Source organism: Cyrtonyx montezumae, unplaced genomic scaffold (genome assembly GCF_038088225.1).
Source record: "Cyrtonyx montezumae isolate F1298 unplaced genomic scaffold, pur_monq_1.0 scaffold_24, whole genome shotgun sequence".
NCBI classification, from domain to species: domain Eukaryota; kingdom Metazoa; phylum Chordata; class Aves; order Galliformes; family Odontophoridae; genus Cyrtonyx; species Cyrtonyx montezumae.
Genome location: NW_027071981.1, coordinates 1,360,860 through 1,373,208, shown reverse-complemented (window position 1 = coordinate 1,373,208; position 12,349 = coordinate 1,360,860).

The following is a 12,349-nucleotide window of genomic DNA, read 5'->3' as shown; positions in this document are numbered from 1 at the left end:
AAGGTAGGAGTGGGGTGTAGAGGTTTAGAGGCAATGTGAGGATTCCAATTCACACTTGATTTTTATGTTCTGTAAGGAAGAATTGAGCTAAATTAGTGATGGATCTGGAAGGAGTGAGAGAATGAGGGAGAGATGAGAAGATCACCATTCCTCTTCTGGAAGTGTCTTCATACAAGGGGGAAATGCCACTGCACACTCCTAAGGACAAATAACTGGGGTTTCTGTTTTACTGGTGAAAAGAAGAGAAAGAGGGAGAGGAGAGGAGAGGAGAGAAGAGGAGAGGAGAGGAGAGGAGAGGAGAGGAGAGGAGAGGAGAGGAGAGGAGAGGAGAGGAGAGGAGAGGAGAGGAGAGGAGAGGAGAGGAAAAAGGAAGGGAAGGGAAGGGAAGGGAAGGGAAGGGAAGGGAAGGGAAGGGAAGGGAAGGGAAGGGAAGGAAGGAAGGGAAGGGAAGGGAAGGGAAGGAAAGGAAAGGAAGGGAAGGGAAGGGAAGGGAAGGGAAGGGAAGGGAAGGGAAGGGAAGGGAAGGGAAGGGAAGGGAAGGGAAGGGAAGGGAAGGGAAGGGAAGGGAAGGGAAGGGAAGGGAAGGGAAGGGAAGGGAAGGGAAGGGAAGGGAAGGGAAGGGAAGGGAAGGGAAGGGAAGGGAAGGGAAGGGAAGGGAAGGAAAGGAAAGAGGAAAGGAAAGGAAAGGAAAGGAAAGGAAAGGAAAGGAAAGGAAAGGAAAGGAAAGGAAAGGAAAGGAAAGGAAAGGAAAGGAAAGGAAAGGAAAGGAAAGGAAAGGAAAGGAAAGGAAAGGAAAGGAAAGGAAAGAAAAGAAAAGAAAAGAAAAGAAAAGAAAAGAAAAGAAAAGAAAAGAAAAGAAAAGAAAAGAAAAGAAAAGAAAAGAAAAGAAAAGAAAAGAAAAGAAAAGCAGGTTCAGAATTATCACCATGGGAAAACTCTTGTCAAAATCTCTTGGCCTTCTCATAGAAACAAGAAGATAGATATTTTTATTTAACTGAATGAAAAGTTTTGCTTTCATTTTGAATCCTTCTTTTATTTTTTAATGTTGGTAAATTTCTAAGCACAAAAGGTTATTTTGAAATGAAATAATGAAATATCAAAATATTACTCTTTTGAACATGTCAAACAAAACATTTTCCTAAATGTTTTAAAGGTTTTTTCTTTTAGTCAAAATTGCTTAGCAACTTTTTCCTGAAATGGCATATTTTTAGTTCCTTGAAAATTCATCTTCTTGGTGAATAAAAGAGTAATGTCATAGTGACTTTAAGGCACGTGTAGCTGCAAATATCTGTTCATTACAGGTTTAGGTGAGCCTTCCAGTGACTTAGGCCTGGAGGTCTGTTGTATTTGTGGAGCAGAGAGGACTTGGCCAATGGAGATGAGTTGGGATTCATTCAAACCCAGAACAAAGAGGTTTCTTCTGAAAAAAAAAAGCCTGCCTTTCAGGGCTATACAGCGATTTCATTCTTCAAGCACAGAAGGAATACAATCCAAAGTATATTTTCCAACTCATTTATACTTTACATAGCTTGCTTCATTTGGGCAAAATAATTTGAAAAAAAAATAAATCAGTACTATCTAGGTGTCAAAAGTGGCATTGCAAGAGAGACTCAAGCAAAATGCCTTACATAGAGGTGCCTCTTGTCTTCCTCACAGTCGATGGCCTCATGTGGATGGTGTGTGCCCTTCTCCACTGTGGGTACACAGCAAGGGCAGCTGCTGGTGTGGTGCCCTCCTCACCTGAAGCTTCAGTGTTTGGCTTTGCATCCCAAATACTAAGGAATTTTGGTTCATGTATGCATGCATACATATATACAAATACATAGGCACACCCACACGTGAAGAACAGCAGTCAGTTTTATTCCTTTGCTTTGCAGTCATCAGTAAATTTAGTACGTGAATTCATGTGAATGAGTGTAATGAACACGTCTTGTGATCTAAGCAAAAGGGAAAATATTTCCACAAGATGATGCATGTAAAAATAAACAACTTGATCGCTCTTACACGCTCTTCTTTTGTGCAAGCAAAGAGAAATGCAGAGATATTACCACATTTCATCATGCAGGACAGGGGGGCCCAGGTGACACCCTGATCAGGTGTGCATGCATAATCATTCCAAAAATAATCACCCTTTTGAATAATTTCACTCCAAATCTTGCAGTTTCAACTTATTCTCTGCGAGTGACTCATAAATCTTTACTGTGAATGTGAATCAAGTTTCAGAGCTGCAGGCTCAGGAGCTTGTTGGATTTATTCAACTTTTGCCTTTATTTATAGACATAAAAGTGTATTATTGGTTGTAACATCCAAACAAAGGAAAACAGATTGTAAGCATCCATTAACGTTTTCCCAAAAGGGAAATCTGGCATTTCTCCTGGGTCTTTCAGTCTCTCCCTAGTAATATTAAGATGATGTCATAAAACTCATAATTACTTTGTGATGCTCTTATGTACTCTGTGCTGCTTATTCAGGGATGGTTATTTCCTTTCTGAACAAAAAACAAAACCTGAACAATACAAACAGGTGGAAGGAGGCAGATCAGTCTTTGGTGGTTTAAGAACTGTGGGACCCCCAACATTTTTATTTCACACTATGAGAATAATATTCTCTGATATGCACAAGGGCAGGTGTTTTACGTACTGCTATTGAAAATGGTTTTGTTAATATTCGGATACGAGATGTAAACACTTTATAAACACTTGAAAATGACTAGAGCAAAGGGCTATTTGAGGAGCATTAATCTTCAGCTCACGGGGACTCCACTGCTGAATCAGGCCGTAATCTGTACAGGTTCCTTCCAAGAAAGCCTTTATTTGAATTACTGTTGGACCTCAACCAACGCCTCGAATGTGGTGGAGTCAGTTTCACACTCACTGGTTATTATTAAAAGAAGAATCACAGATTGCCAAAATGTGCACGTGCACTGAGGAGAGGGAGAGGAAGCAGACAGTCCACGAACACGGGGAACTCAGTCCTCGGTGAGCAGGGCAGGGGCCGTGGGTGAACTTTTGTGTGTGTGTGATCACTCCTTGTTGGAATGTGGAACAGATTCTCTTTTTTTTGGGGGGGGAAGGGGGGCTGTGTTTGACATATAGCAATTTTCACTTACAGAGGAGTCAGACGGAATGACTTGAATAATGGATTTGCCTTTCTCCTTCTTGTGGAATAGCTCTGAGTAGTTTGTGATTTCCTCAGATTTATTATTCAGAAATATCTAATACATTTTTGCCATTTTTTTTTTCATTGATGAGACTTCTGAGTACCTGTGTTCAGCACAGCCAGTCTGGACTCAGGGCTGTGTGCTGGGCTCAGAGCACAAGTCCTGCTCTGAGGTGGGACCGTGACTCCTGCCTGGACTGCTAGCATGGGACGGGACTTTGTGTGCATCTGGCACAGGTTAGGCATTGGGCTTTGCAGTCCTGTGTTCCTGCTGCTTTCTACCCTGCCCTGGAGGAAGGTGGGAGAGCTTCTTGTGCAGATGTGTAAATTCCCCTCTCTGGGAGTAGGCGTACTGGTTTCTGCATGCAGGTGTGCTCAGTGGATGCGCACAGCGAAAACGAAACCTGCTCAGGAGCTGGGGAGAATATGCAGAAGACTATTGTTCACAGTACTCACTTAAAGATAATTTGATGGAGAAGAGAAAAATCTCTCTCTTCCTCAGAGGGGAACATAAATATCTATTTCGAACCATTCTTTAAGGATCTAAGGTTTCTTCTTACTCACTGCTAACCATTTTAATTTCTGACCTCTTCTGCTTCACTAGCTGCAGACCCATTCAGCAACCTTTTAGGATTCCAGAGCAGTGATTGATGTCCTGGCCCAAATTTCTGTGAATTACTGCTATATGAAGCCACCGATGGAATGTGGGGCTGGCCTTTTTGTTTTCCCTGTGTAGCTTTCTCTACTTCTCCCTTCCCCGTGCTTCATTTAGCCTTGATGGATACAATTTTTGGCTCTAGAGGGACATTTGTAATCCAGTCTCCCATCTCTTGCACGGACAGAATCAGACTCAGACCTGTCAGGTTTATTTCATTCCTATCACGGTTTCTGTATGGACTTTCGGATGATGTGCACCTTTTATTTGGGTTCCACAGCAGTTCCTTGATTGAATGGGAGTCACTACAGAGTGCTTAAAAGCAGCTGCTTTAGGCTGTCTGCTGACATCAGCCTACCCTGCTCGTCACCAGGTCTCTGTCAGAGTCCTGCATTCAAGGAGCAGCAGTTCTCTGTGAGCTGGGCACTAAGTATTGCACAGATCAGAATAGCAGGACAAGCACGAGGGAATTTTTTTGTCACTACAGTGACGTGCCTACTCTACGGATGCCATTTTACTATTGGAGGTTAAAATATGACTCGCAGGTTCCGAGTTGGGTTTTTTCTTCTCTGTGTTCACTTAAGATTTAGCCTGAAGTATTAATATAAAATTTAAAATTGTGTCCCCTTTGCTGAAATCCAGTGTGGTTACAAGGTTCTAATAAATATTATGTCGTTCCATCACGCAATTAAAATTTTCCACCTCGTTTCACAATGCAAAACACTTGCATGTTGTCAATCATTTTGAAACACGATTTTTTGACATCATGTAATTTCACTTCATTTTTCAGACAGACATCGCACCAGGAAATTATATAAGAAAGGATCCTATTATATCTTTATTTTTCCACCGAATTTCACCTTCAAACACAGACGTTTGCGTGCATTTCAGTAATTCTGGCAATAAACTTTCAAGGAGAAACGAATGGCATCCACAAAGCCAGGGATCAGCATATGGAGCTTGCTGCTCTTCAGAGACCACAGCTCCAGCGCCGGCACCTGGTGAGGAATCGCTGCTGGAGCCACGGGAAGTGTGTGAGTCCTGATGCTGAGAGTGAAAAGGTTGCTGCCTGGAACAGCGACCACCTGGGAGGCAGGGAGGGAAACATATGCGTGCTTCTGAACTTTCCTGTGTTTAACAGTTAGCAGACACTAATGAATTGCCAAACAGCCCTGATTTAAAACGCGATAGTCAAAAGCAAGGCTACCTGCTGCTTGTCAGGTGGTCCACCTGCTCAGGAAACCAGAGTGCTCCTGCCCTGTGCCAAGAGCAAAGCTGCTGCCGATCAGACCGCCGCTCTGCTGTGCGCACGCGTGCGTCTCCTCGGGATGCTTCATACTGCAGTTAGGATTCCAGCAGGTGGAAGAATATCCCGGGCTCATTACTGAGGCCTTTATTAAGCACACAGCACGCTGTGAGACAGTTCTGGATCTCTGCACTGCTCCTGGGTGGAGATGTAGTGATGAGGATGCTGCTGACCTGACTCTAGCCATAGAGTGGCTGGACAAGCAGCTGTTGTCCTGCCACCTAAACCCACTGCGAGTGGCTGTCAGCTAGCAGGCAGGGTGCCAGCAGAAGCTGGATATGGTACTGCCTGGGGAACACAGTGCTCCAGCACATCTCTGCCCCTTCTTGTACGGGGCAGACACGTGGAAGAGTCATGTATGCAGAGACAAACCAGCAGAGCTTGCTGTGGTGAGCACCTTGGCAGTGGGAGGCTGCTGGGGGTGGGAGATGGAAGGGAGTTTCATGGGCTGCAGTGATTGAACGGTGGGAAAACCTTGCATTACAACCCCAGCTGTGGCTGGTGCCATGGAAGGGCGAGGGGACAGTGCTCTGGTTTCCCACGTCACTCTCAGCTCAGCCTTGTCCATGGGTTTAACACAAGATCTCCTTACCCAAAACTGAGAGTGGGTCAGGGTGTGAAGCTCCTCACAGGCACTGTGGGACCGGTGCAGTGCTGTGATGAGGTGAGAGATCTTCTGTACGTTGAGCATAGACGTGTGCTCACATAAATATAGATGAGACTATTCAAATGCAACATGAATAAATTTGGCCTGATCCACACAGAGTTTTATCAATATTTTTTTGTTTGTTCTCTTTCGTGCCAGCTGCTTTCTTTATATATTTCCATTTCGTGCATTTTTCAGAGCGATTGGATCATGTTGCACACACTTCTCTTGAAATATTAAGCGTTTGCAATCCCCATTCTTAGGCACCAGCTCTGCTATTATGATCCATCATTTCAAAATCCACATATCTGCGAAAAGAGAGCTTAGCTAGGCCCTGAGTAGCAGGGAGCATTAGGCTGAAGAAATCTCATTTGTCTTGTCAATAATCGATGGATTAACACCACCCAATAGTTTGTTTCGTTGTCACATCCTTGCCATATAGTTTTAAGGGAAAGAGAAAGCAGGTGAAACCTGGGGCTGGCTTACACCCAAACGGAGTGGTCAGGTAGAAAGGCGCATCTTTATTTTGCCAAAGTGAGTATTTCCACATTTAGTCGGGCTGGGGTGCAGGGGCACTTTGCCTCATTCCCTGTGGCTGCAGCACAGGACAGGGCAGCCCGGGGAGCTGCAGCTCCCTGCTCCTGTTGGCCAGGAGCAGCACTGAGCCTGGCACTGGGAGATTGCCTTACGCAGTGATTTTTTTCTCCCTCAGATGTGCTATAAAAAATAATGTAGTTAAATTGCAGCCTGAGCTTTTTTTAATGTAGCTTCCAATTCCAGGGCTGAATTTCAGGTGTAATCTTTCTTTTTTTTTTTTCGCTAGGAGGAGAAGTCAAAGAAGTATATAAGCACAGATTGTTCTTTTCCCACTCTTTTAAAGCATCTTTAAGATTCTGGTAATCTCCTGAACTCCATAGTGGCAATTCATGGTGTGGCAACTCCTTGTGAAATACGCTCATTCATTTTCACTGATTGAATTTACTGATTGTTAATGTGTGTAAAAGGGTTATGTACTTTTGAAGCAATCTTCTGCTAGAGGATTTATAGGAAACTCCATTTAACTGTCATAGTGTTTTCCCTATTGTTATGACAGCATTATTGAGTAAATAGTTTAATTTTAGAGCCCTCATTAAAAGCAATCTATAATGACCACCGCATAAATCGTTTGCTTTTTAAAAAATTTCTATATTTAGTTTTCTCCACAGAGATTGGAGTTGAAAATGGCCTGATACCTAGGACATGAATTCTGTTAAATATTAAAGAGATCTCATCAATGATTTTATTAGTCTCAGCACTCAGTGAAGGCCGTGCTGACATCTGAAGCCTAATGATTTTTTTCATATATTTAAAGCCTCGTACTGCACCTTTAAATATTGAACAATATTGAAAAATATAGAAGTACTTTTTTGTATATTAGCTTTAGGCAGAACTGTTGTATGATTTCCACTCCTTTCATGACATTGTAATGATGTTACCACATACAACTTTATCTTGCATGAAAAGGTGAAGTCATGAGTGATTTCTCCAATTTAAAAGCACTCAACCCTCACAGTGCTAGAAATGAATATTTTGCATATATTCATGCAACAATGATTCAATTTAAGATTTCTATTTTCAAACATTGCTTGAAACCTCCAGTATGTTAGTAGTAAAATTGCCAAAATGTGTAATAAGATTTATTATAGATGAGTAGCATTTTGTTTAGTATTTCACGTTAACATGCTTTTAGGGTTACCCTGGTTTAGCAGAAAAATTCATCTTTCTCTTCTAATCGCAGCTAACACTTCGTTGTGTGATTAAGATGCACTTGCTGTGCCATTGTGCATCGCTGCAGGAGCGGAGCACTCTGGCTGGCAGAGCTGCACCTGTGCCATGCGTGGTGCACGACTGCTGCCCCTGCCTCTGCTGCTGGTTCATTCTCCTTGCTGTCCTTCTGTCCCTGAGTCCCTAGGCAGGTTTGGATGGCTGGGATTACGGGGTGGGATATTAACAACTGCACTGTGGGAGGGTCTTGAAGGCCAAAGAGTGTTGATTTAGAGGCTCTGCATATAGACGGTGTTGGGGTGCTCGGGCTTTGTGAGTGAGCCTCACGTATCAGTGGGAGATAAAATGGCAGAGTAGATGCTTAACTATTTTGTTCCTGCTCCCTCACTGCCTTTTCCATGGCCAGGGCAAGTCACACCCCTGCCTGAAGCCTGAACCTGCCACCAGCTATGGAGCTGCATATGTGAGTGTGGTACTTTCTCAGCTTGGATGATTAAGGAGTGGTAAGACCAGGCCTGAGCAGGGAAAATGCTGTTAGAGAGAAAGCAAGAGGGGCCTGCAGTGCTGGGCTGCTGGGCTGCGTGGTGGAAATGTTTACACCTCTGCAAGTTGTAACTCAGCATGGCTGAGCTGGCATCCTCCTCTTCATGTTCACGTTCAATTCGCAAACAGAAAGAGATGATCCGCTATTAGGAAAGCTTTCTCTTTGAGTGGGGAGCGGGAGATGGCAGTGAGAGTGGCTTTCATGGATGAAAATAATTGTACACTTTTGGTATTATTATTTTTGGCAAAGAGATAGCGTTTCAGCTTTCCAGTGTATTACATCATTACATTGTATAATGCATCATAATGATAGAGTGAATGGGAACGAAGAAACGCCAGCTTCTGTTGCAAGTTTAAAGACAGACACATTTTCAGCTGGGAAAGCTGCTGTTCAGCTAAGTGTTTTCCTAGATGAAACAAAGCTGCAATCCCACTTGGCATTCACATTAATTGTGGACTTGCCAACAGGCTAGTTTCACTGGTGTATAAATTAGTGGAGAATTATTCAACTCATCTCAATAACTAAGAGAGTATCCTCGTAAAGCTTGCTGAGCTATAAGACACTCCCCCTCCCCCTTGTTTTCCAGGGTATTTTGCACCCTATACTTAGAAAAATCACAGAATTTGCACACTGTTCCTGAAAAAAAAAAAAAGGAAAAGAAAGAAAAAAGAAAAGCATACAAAGACAGACATCTAATATACTGATACCACAGCAGAGCAATATGGTGACTATCTGCATAAAATAGCGAGTTTGTATGGGTCAGAATCTGTCCAAATTTAGAGAGAATTCTCTGACTCGTTGTTTTTTGAGCTTTGAGTTTGGGCGGTGGTGTTTTCTTTTTGGTTTTTGAAATTCAGCTGAAAGTGCAACGTGTGAGTGGCTGCGAAACCTGCCTTGCTGCCAGCAGCCTGGGCAGTGTGAACTTCCCTGCACTGTCCTGCCAGCAGGCCCTCCCAGCCCAAAGGGGATCACCTTTGTGGTGACAGCATAATTTGATCTCTGTGCCATCTAATCCTAGTTTTCTGCGTAGATGCTGCCAGCAAGGGTGCCAATTAGTGCCAATTGTGACGGTGGCTTTTGTGATGCAGACACCTGCCCACTAGGAATTGGACTGGTACCACCAACACACATATGCCACTAAACAGCTGTCAGATGGTAATGACTTCTTGGAGTCGAAGAAAAAGGGCAGAATTTCATACTGAGGCAATTATCCGACAAAACTTTACCATTTTCCAACTATTTTTTTTCTTCTTTCCTTTTGGTATCCGACTTCCAGACTTCTACTGATTAAACAAAACGTGAATTTTAAATATAGTGCCAACTTCGTGCCAAAAGATGTGTGGCCCATATGGGCAAACAGTGTGAGAAATGGTATTAGTGGTCTTATTATTATTCTAAATCAGGTTTTAAACATTTTTTAGCTGAAGTTCATTCCTTATTTGTGTTATTTATCCTAGCGATGGGCAAATGAAATGCTGTTTTCTCTTACTGCTCTTCCGAGATGTGGCCCCTGCTTTCCTGTCTAAATTAAAAGGACGAGTTCAGTGTAAACACCAAACAACCTCAGCAGTTCCTTTTCACTTTCTCTGATGACAGATGACGTGCTCATGCCATCACAGATGCAACAGCTCAGGCTCTCTTCCATGATTTCATTACATTTCTGAGTGCTGGTCGAAGCAACAGTCCCTCCTGCGATGCTGAGGCAGGGGGAGATGGCAAGCCTGCTTTCAGTAATTCCACGTGCTTGTGTCAATATACTTGGACACACAGCCTGTTACCTGTACCTTTTTCATAGTCGAGGTGTCAGAGTAGAGCTAGTTGACCTTTAAGGTCCCTTGTAACTATACCACTGTGATGCAGGGAGCTCAGAAGGGCTCAGAGGACCTCTTCAAGCCAGGTGGTCATTGCATGGCATGTGAAACCAGTGGCTTGTGTGGCAGCTCCAGCAGCAAGGTGCTGAGCTCTGCTCCGTACTGGGAAGCTTGGGGTGTACAGGGAGGGATTCCTGTATCTTCTCCAAGCCATGGGAATCACTGCCGAGAGCTCCTGATGCCCCATGGAACAGCCAGTGGCCAGCCACTGCAATTAGTGGGATCTCTCAGTGCTCAACCAACACATACTGCTGGTTCAGCCTTTGCCCTGGGAGGTGCTGCACATTTATTAGTGCAGTTTCTTACTGGCATCTGCCAGCAAACGGGGCTCCTGCCAGATGTAAAAGGAAATGATCGTGCATAAACGCAGCCAGGGGGGTTGTGCAATAAGAAACGGGCCAGTGCTTTAAGGGAGATATTGGCATTGCCACTGCTACTGATCTTTAGTGAACACAATCGCATTTGGAGAATGACACTGCTGCCATATACGTATGTGTAGAAGCTTGCAGGAGGACTTTGAAGTGGAAGTACATCGAGTACCTCAGGGTCCAGCTGTAGCTGGCTGTGGTCTCCACCACGGGACAGAGCGCGTCTGCAGACCAACTTGCAGCAATTCTTAGCCTTGCTTGTGGAAAACTCTCCCATTTTGCCTCCACAGCTGTGGTGCACAAGGAATGTTTGTGTCCCAAGTGGAACTGTGACAGCCAGCTCCCATTGGGAGGTGGTAACAAACCTACAGAGGTAGAGGTGATCAGTGTCTTCTTTTGGCTGATACCTTCAGACCGTATTTGTTACCCACATTCTTCAAACTCGAGGGTTTTCAGAACATTTTCTCTGCACCCTGGTTTGTGCATTGTTCCAAGGCTTCTTGGTAAGGACAACAGTGGGTCTTGGGGTTTTGAAAGCCCAGCCCCTGCTCTGGCACTTAAGCTAAGGGTCATCTTTGCAAAGCCCTCAAGTTCCAGTGGTTCCTTTCATGATATTAATGGCCAGGTTTTAAAAGGACACGTCAGTTTTGTTTAACACCCAAGCCACGTTGTTCTTGCATATGATGATGCTCTCTACTAGACTGTACCACCATTTTTCTTTTGGCAGGTGAGTAATCCCACAGCTGAGTGAGGAGTAAGCCCACTGTTCTAGGTTCTGCCCACAAATACAAGCCCAGGAATTTGTTGAACTCAACAGATCCAGCTACTGGGACTGAAGAAATAGTATGGTCCACTACTAGCAGCTGTTTTTTGAGGTGTTTTACATGATACAAGCATGTTTTAAACAGTGTTAAGTGTATTTCTTAAATACGTACCTCCTGGTGAACGTGTAGTGCAGTTTTTAATGTACACTCATCTTCAAAACATATGCAATATTAACAGGAATGTGGTAATTCTTTAAACACCCTATCACTGTGAATTCATAGCATATTCATCGTAATAGCATTGATCAAAATGAATTCATTTGGTATTCATATAGATGTCACATGTACTTCCATAGGTGTTTCATTGTAAATTAGCATTTCTCAGAGGACACTTAAAATAAAGTGTTACTGAAAGTTCTCATTACACCTATTGCTGAGATTAGTACATTAAGGATCATGTACTTACATAGTACTAATGCATTTCTGCCACTTAAAATGCTGCATTACCCATTTCTGATATCCAGCAAATATCTGAAGCAATTTTGAGAATTACTGACATCCTGAAGGAAGTGGTACTTTTGTGATTAAATTGGTCTTGTGTATTTCACATCGATTTAAGAGAAAAGCCTGTGCACGATATATTTAAATGATTTTTTGATTTAAATGACTTTAGCATTAGATGAAATGAAAAAAGAAAAAAGTGGAAGACACATCTAGTTGGGAAAACAAACCCAAATGTTATACATGCTTTTTGGGTCTCCAAACCCATCTCACAAAGCCAAAGTCTCTTTGGTATACTGCACGACATGCTTCCTCATGTGCTTGCCTTTAGATGATTACTTTCTAAGAGAAAGACAAAGTTTTGTGGTCTCAGCCAGATGCATTTTCGTTGTCTTGGATCATCTGTTGCAGCTTGTTTGCTCTGGAGTTATTTCTGAAAAGATAAGTATAAGGAAGACTACAGAGCATTCTGGAAATAGCTTACAAAAGGCATGCTACCATCACAAATAGAGAGAACACTGAGTCATGAGATGTGATTATTTACAAGGGTTTTTGTTTTCTTTTCTTGGTAGCATTGGCGATCAAGGTTTCACTGGGATCAACCCTAGCTGAGAACATGACCGAGAATAACACAAAAAAGAAAGGCAAAATTTTGGCATCTGCACTGGAAAGGAGGAGTCAGATTTGGGATCTACCTCAGTGCAGCTTCTTGGGATATTTTTTCTGGCTCCTCTGGCTTCATCCGCATGTGTTGGGGTGTGTAGCACTGGC